The 7,714-nt window shown below is 38.6% G+C and overlaps 1 non-coding gene across 1 annotated transcript; it reads right to left on the bottom strand.

The window, feature by feature from the left end:
* Positions 1–3,286: 3,286 nt before the first annotated feature.
* Positions 3,287–3,483, bottom strand: LOC121053684. The gene has a single exon (XR_005811228.1). It is a non-coding gene; the product is annotated as a U2 spliceosomal RNA (small nuclear RNA).
* Between the last annotated feature and the right edge of the window lie 4,231 nt (positions 3,484–7,714).

Genomic DNA, 7,714 nt, shown 5'->3' with positions numbered 1-7,714 from the left:
TCGTTGACAATCCATGCACCAGAGGAGGACGCACACGCCATACAAGATACTTCCGGCGACGGCTCCTGCCACTAGCGAAAACCCGAAGGCCTCCTGTTGGTTGCCAGGCATGTATTCAATTTCCTTTTCACTGCACGTTTGAGTGCATACAATTTTTTTTTTCCTTCAATTAGCTCTCTAGAGATTTTTTCCGAGATTAGATTTTCTTCAATAATTAGTATTAGATCAATTTCTTTTAGCCACCCTAAATCATCTATAGATTACATTAGATTAGATTGGATTCTTCTCGCTATAAAATCATCAAATTCTAGCAGCAGAAACAGAGGAGCGACGACCTCCATCAACCAACAAGCAAGCACTACATCAAGCAATCGATGTATTCACCTAGTCTCCGCGTCCGTCATCAACATGAATTGAAGTAACAGCGCCGTTAGTCTACATCAACATCGGAACAACACGACGCCGCTTCGTCCACAATGATGGACATTCATCTCTCGTCATCTGACAGAAATCTCTGCAAGACGCTTCATCGACGACGGCATCGACCGCGTCATCTACGACGGACAAAGACTGCATCAACCTGACATCACTATGATGGTGACCTTCTACACGACGTACGGAGTACAACCAAAAATTGGTGATCCGACGTCAATAACGTTCTCTGACATCTGCAAGATGACCCAAGGGCATCCTCTAACATATGCAAAAAGACGTTTCCAATGGCATCCTCTGACATTTGCAAGGTGCCTTATCTGGGATCGCAGTTCTCTTCAATTTTTTTTTGCCTTTGGCTATATGCGGCTACATCAACTACCATGTTTACAACGATCACGGCTACCACATAATTGACTACCTCGACAAACATTACAACAAATCATCCTCGACATCTCCAATCAAAAGCGTCCGTGTAATCGCTTTCGTCCATGCCACTCCCGCTATGACTGCGGGAGGGAATAGAGGAGAGAGACTCCGCTATGACTACGGGAGGGAATAGAGGAGAGAGACAAGGGATGACACAGAAGGGGACGCAGTCACCAAGGTGGAGGACCTAGACGACACAGAAGGAGACACAGTCACCGAAGTGAAGAAATATTCATCAGAGAAGCAATCGATGATGGAGAAACAAAGAAGAAAAGACGGTGAACACAGGATTTCAAATCCAGTCGCAATCGTTCGCTTTGCTCCCGTTACGACTGAGGGGGAATGTTAGAGATATGGATACATACGGTTAGAGATAACAGAGTCCAATAGAAACTCTAGAGATAAAGATAAAATCTTAGAGAGATACGATAGAATATTTATCTTGTACTCCAAGTTTCTATCTCCTATGAGAGATACGATAGAATATTTATCTTGTACTCCAAGTTTCTATCTCCTATGTATCCTATAAATATACCCATGAGGGTCAGTGCAAAACAACAGATCACAATAGATCATATGATTTCTCTCATATCCAATATTTTCCATAATTAGAGTCTAGATTATTGGGTTTGCAAGTCTAAAGAGGGAGTGAGGTGGCATGGTAGGTAATTTTTCACCTAATAATCTAGAAAAAAAACTCATCTAAATGAGCTTATCGATTATAATAAGCTGGACTCCAGATTATAATAAGCTACTTTAATAAGTTACCTGTTTTTTTAGCTTACTTCCAATAATCTAGATTATAATAATCCTAACCCAAATAAAACAAGGCCTTAACTGCGTATTACAATAGACAAATCCATCCATGCATGCATTACAACAAACCAGTCCTATAAGATTAAGCATGGGATAAGATGATAAATAATAAAATAATGGATTATCAGGTGACTAGGCACGACGATAAAGTAAAGAATAGACGGAGGGAATTATTATCACCTTTTTTTTCACTTAAGATACTTATAAACCGAAATTTAAATTCTCAATTTTAAATTTAGAGTTAATTTCAAGATTTTTCACAGAAGTTTATTTTTCAGCACTGACTTTTAAGATTATTAAGAATACATATATAAAAATTCATATTTTTTAAAAATATTTCATCTGATTTTTTTTTTCAAAAAACCCAAAATGTAATGACTCAAAATATAGATACACGGTGAGTTTACCCATCTTTCACCTTAATAAGGAAATAAAATGAATCCCTTGCAGCTAACCGTTGTTCCGGCCAAAAATAAAAGGAACACTTGGACTGGAAGATCGAAGAAAGCTTGCACTTTATTTCGCTGGAGTAGTGTTTCAGCCAAGAATATGACACTGCAAGGGGAGCACTTCATCTGAAACTCCACAGGGAAGCATGCGGCAGACTTGTCGAACAAGTACTGTACTTTGGCCACGCACAGAAAGAGCACTGAATCCCAAGTGTATGGCACGCGTGTTCCAGACGATCGACCGGTGCAAGGCAAAGAATTATGGGAGGCCTTTTTTTTTTTGGTTCCTTTCGAATTCGTTTAATTCGATCCCACGCAGAGAATATCCCAACCGTCAGATCAGGCAAAAAGCCGCTTCTGTTGCTTGACGAGGAATTCTACACAGCTAGGTTTTCGGTGCAGATTCTGACGATGCTCAGAAGCTTCAGTTAATCATTCTCTGCGAGTCCTAACTGGTTTAAGCTTAAAAAAAAACCATCCACATTCAAATCGTTTGGTTTATTCAGATAAATTTTTATAAAAGTGTTTTCTTATAAATGTGTTCTTGATGATTTGGAAGACAAAGCAGAAAAATAATGTATGCGATAGAAAATTCTACAATTTTGAAATTTTAAAGTTGGCAATGGCACATATAAGTGTAAGCAGAGACATGATCACATGAAGATGAGACTCGATACAAATTTCAGTAAAAAAGTGCTGCAATTTTCACATTTTAGTTTTTTTAAAAAAACTTATTTTACAAATAAACCCCTGAAAAAACTCTTTTTGACCGCGCCAACGTTATTGGTGCCGTTGTTGTACCCTCCTGATGACGGTGTTAGGTTCATGTGTCAGGAGCGCCGCGTTCATGTGTCAAGAGGACGGCGCCAATGACGTTGGTACGGTCAAAAAAGTCTATTTATACAATAAGTTTTTTTAAATAAAATAAGTTTTTCAAAAAACCAAAATATCAAAATTCCACCGACATTCAAACGTACTAACCCCACAGAAATTTCTAACGTGCAGCCCAACCATACCGTCATACGTTGCACGGGCCCAACAGAAATCACATTGCAGCGCAACATCGCCCGGCCCAACGAAACACCGCAAGCATAGGTTGATCGAAAAGAGTTCGGCCCAATTACACAGGTCAATTTGCAATTCTTTCGATTGTGTTTTGGTTGGGGTGCGCCAGGCCCGGGCAGCAGTGCAACGCCAGGGCGACGCGCGAGGGCCCCAGTGGCAAGCCATTGCAGTGGGCCCTCCCCCACGAAAAATAAATTTAATATCGAAGTGGACACATGGCCCACATATCAGATATTAAACTGATAAGAACAGATACTACACTTGATCTTAGCCAAAAGGCCGAGAAAGGTATGAGTTGCAGCCGTGCCACCCGGCCCTCTTTTGTACCCCTCCTCCCGCGTGGCTTCTGCTCGAATCGGCGAGGTGGTACTAAAGGAGCGTTGCTCTTCCGCTTGCCTCCCCGCGCGCTCTGGCTGCTGCTATCTTTCTATGGGCCCTGTTCAAAAAGCCCAGACCGGCCCATGTTGAGATGTCAGCCACGTACTTTGTTGTGGCCTGTTTATTCCTTAATAATAATTATTTCAGATTTCTGAGTCACTGGAGATCCAATATATATTGTGTAAAAGCAATAAAAAAATAGGGACGGGCTATCCATCATGAGTTAAATTTCTGTGGTCCAAATCACATATTTTAAATGGCTGAATTTTAGAGTGTTCAGATGTCTTGATTAGAGGAGCCTACACGTGCGTCAACTCAACACATCAAGTAGATATATCACAATTAGTAACTAATTTGCCAGATCATTATATTTCATAAATATATTATCAATCTAATAAAAGTTACAATGTAATTACGTTAATCTATAAACTTTAGTGTAGTTTTATTATAACTGTGGTGTAAATATATTATAACTTCAATGAAAAAATTATTTTGACTTCCAAGATTATAATATGGGCATGCGGACATGCTCCTTCGAAAGTCTCGTAGTTTTTTTCTTTTTTGCAAAGATAAGTCTCGTAGTTAGGATCCAACCCCCTTGCCCTGCAAGAAAATTGCATATCTGTCATCGTAAAAGAATGGATTTGCTAGAATACCATTACTAAAATATGTTTCGCTAGAATACCATTTAAACGGTAGTATGATTTGCTAGTTTGCGGGGGCTGAAAAATGGTTTATGCCGTCGTCCCCGCGACCCCACGCCATCGAGGCCATCGATCTGTGTTCGTGCAACGGAAACAAAAAAGAAGAGAATAAGCAAGGGACAGGATTTGGAACAAAAATTTGTAAAAAGGAAAAAAAACAATTTTTCAGCCCCCATAAACAATGGAAATGACAAACTAGCAAATCATACTACCGTGTGAGTAACATTGTAGCGAAGCCCATTTTAGTAATAGTATTTTAGCAAATCAGATATGCAATTTTCTCTTGCCCCACACTGCATGCGCATTTTCTTTTTTTTTTCGTTTTGTCATCCATACTAGCATGTGGCATGAATCTTGATGAAAATCCTACGGTAAAAAACTGATAGATTTCAAGGAAAAAAAAATCTTACAACAGATTTATAGCAAATCCGATAAAATTATTACGTGATTTTTTTCATTCATTGATGAAAAGGAGATTACCTGGTATGAGTGGTATCCCAGCAGTACACAAGGCACGTAAACCAAACGTTCTTAAAGCTCAATGATATATTATTCATAAAATACATAAAAATATTTATTTACTAATACTAAATAAATAGTCTAATTCATCCATGCTCCCCAAAGTCAGCCGCGGTAAAATGACCTTACAATTAGCAAGTACTATAAGAGTATAAGCTATACCAAAGGAACTATCAAACCCTAAAATGATCGAAGAGAAAAGAAAATTATGACCTCGAACAATCACCAGGGCCAGAACCAAATGGACGGCCTGGTGGGCCTGCAGTCTGCAGACTTCTTGACCATATGTACATTCTCTGACAAGCTGAGGAAGTACCTTATATATGGCTTTTACTACGTGGCATGTCTTTTTCATCTGAAATTCTCCGATAAAGTGTCTAATTCCTCAGGTGCTCAATGCCATCATTAGTGAGGTACTGGCAATAGTATTGCCAGGAGATATAACTAACATACTCCTTAAGAATTAAAACTCTGCATGAGCTTGGTGACCTGAAAGTTTGGCAGTTGGCACATCAATATGTGGGTGTTTTGCCAAATTATAGTCCTTCTTGGCATACCAAACCCCCTCTACAACACATCAGAATGCAAATGGAAAATATGATGAAATTGAAAACAATATCCTTCAAGATCATCAATGGAAATAAGATGGTGAAGACTAAAGGTCTTATTGTGTAGCATCATTTTTCTATTCAGGAGGTGAAATTTATGTACCCCTTTACTAATTGTTAAATCATGCAGCATATACTTGTATTGATAAATCAGTCTAGTATTTCTATTATATATTTTTTTGGAAAACTTTATAATTGATTGATTGCTTAGAGCAACCCCAGCATATAATCTAAATTTATCCATTTATATCTTCATTTAGATTATCATCTAAAATAGTTTCATCATCCATATCTATTTGTACTTCGATAGATCATCCATATATGACATTCTCCATATTTCTTTGGAGGATGAAAAGAGAACATACAAATATAGAGTTTCTCTTTCCAAATATGGATGACATTCAAAAATAAAGGATGATATGGATGTTCTGCTGGATCTCAATATTTACCTTTCGTTCTCTATTTTCAGGATGAAGGATCGGATAGGGATGCTCTTAGCTCTTAAAACCAAATACCTTATAATTTAGGGATTCTGTTCAGTTTGTACACTTTCTACAGCTGGTCAGTCACTCCACTTTCAATTAAACAATCACATGTTTCGCTACTTAATTACACAATCCATTTTCGTAAAGAGACTGAAACTAAGCAAGGAGCAGCGAGGCAACCTTGGAAGAGGGACTTGCAGATCTCATTCCGGTTCTTCTTGGGGATGATCTGTCATTAAACAACACCAAGCTCATTGTTGGTATTCACCAACGATTCGAAGCCATGAGGCGCAATGATTTGGACTTAGATGCTTACCATGGTGACAGCCGCCGAGAGATCGAGCTCCAAGCGCGCAGTGGGGGAGCTGCGGCGGCGACGGCGACGACGAGGAAGCCAAAACCCTAGCGCTCGCTAGCTCGCAGTCGCAGCGGCGGTAGAGCTGTGTAGGTGTGCAAATGCCAACCTATGCAAAAACACCCCTGGAGATCTTGTAAATTAAGCTCCCTTCACAAGAGCGGCCACACTCTAGGGGTGGGATGCGAATATAGCAAATATGGGGGTGCAAGTGTATATAGTACATTAGATGGGTGGGCCTAGGTTTTAGTGAGGTTTTGGGCTGAGATGGGCTAACGTTAGATTCTGAGCATGCTACCGATTCCTTCTACTTATGGGCCTTATTATGGGTGTGGGTCAAAATGTTGTGTTAGCTTTGGATTAACATGCTTAAAATAAAATTTTTGAGATTACCAGCTAAGTTTTCTCGAGAGTAGAACATGTTTATGTTGTACGCTTATGGCCATGAGCATATGCATTAGCTTTAAAAACACTCTTTCAAAAAAAGAAGGGCTAAAAATTACAACAATATTACAGAAGGGAAAGACAAGAGTATTACATGAGCGAAAAATATGAAACGTAAGGGAGAAAAAGAACAGCATACTTTATATTACCATAGAAGACATAAGTAGACAACAAACACAATGTTGACTAATAACTCCTAACTCCGATCCCACGTAAAATAGATTTTTCTCCATACAATAACACAAAGGGTATAACAAATAGTTATTGATATCCACGCTATATATACACACATACACTAGTTATTGATGCTGAGCATATTTATCTCTAGAAATGTATACAAACCCTATCCCCATATAAACATATTTTAGGACTAGGCTAAGCCATCTCGACATCGACAATACTAAATACCACAGGAAAAAATAATTAGACGTAAATACGACACCCAAATTAAGTCTAATTCTTAACCCCAGATGAACAAGTGTCTAACTAAGGGGTTGTTTAGATGGGGCTAAACTTTTTAGCCCTACGTCATATCGGATGTTTGGACACTAATTTGAAGTATTAAACATAGACTAATAAAAAAACTAATTTCATAAATGAGTGGTAATCCATGAGACAATTTTTTAACCTAATTAATCCATAATTAGAGCATGTTTACTGTAGAATCACATAAGTTAATCATGGATTAATTAAGCTCAATAGATTCGTCAATTGAATTAGTCCAAGATTATAAATAAGTTTTATTAATAATCTATGTTCACTATTTATAATAAGCGTCTAAACGTTCGATGGGACAAGGGACTAACTAAACACCACCTAACTTACCTACGCTCAGTTCACTTATTTTCTTGTACTTATTCGTGTATGAGCGTCATAATATGCTCTTTTTCTCAAGCCAGCCTGTTCATCAAAAGGACTTATAGCGTGTGCCTTCTATCACCTAACGTAGTACATTTGTGCTATGCAGGTGAATAGCACTGTCCTATATAACTTCCGCTTCCAATTTTTAGTAACCATTTGATGCAACCGC

This window comes from Oryza brachyantha, chromosome 2 (genome assembly GCF_000231095.2).
Source record: "Oryza brachyantha chromosome 2, ObraRS2, whole genome shotgun sequence".
Lineage (NCBI taxonomy): Eukaryota > Viridiplantae > Streptophyta > Magnoliopsida > Poales > Poaceae > Oryza > Oryza brachyantha.
The sequence above is the reverse complement of the archived record's forward strand: the minus strand, read 5'-3'. Positions and strand labels throughout refer to the sequence as shown.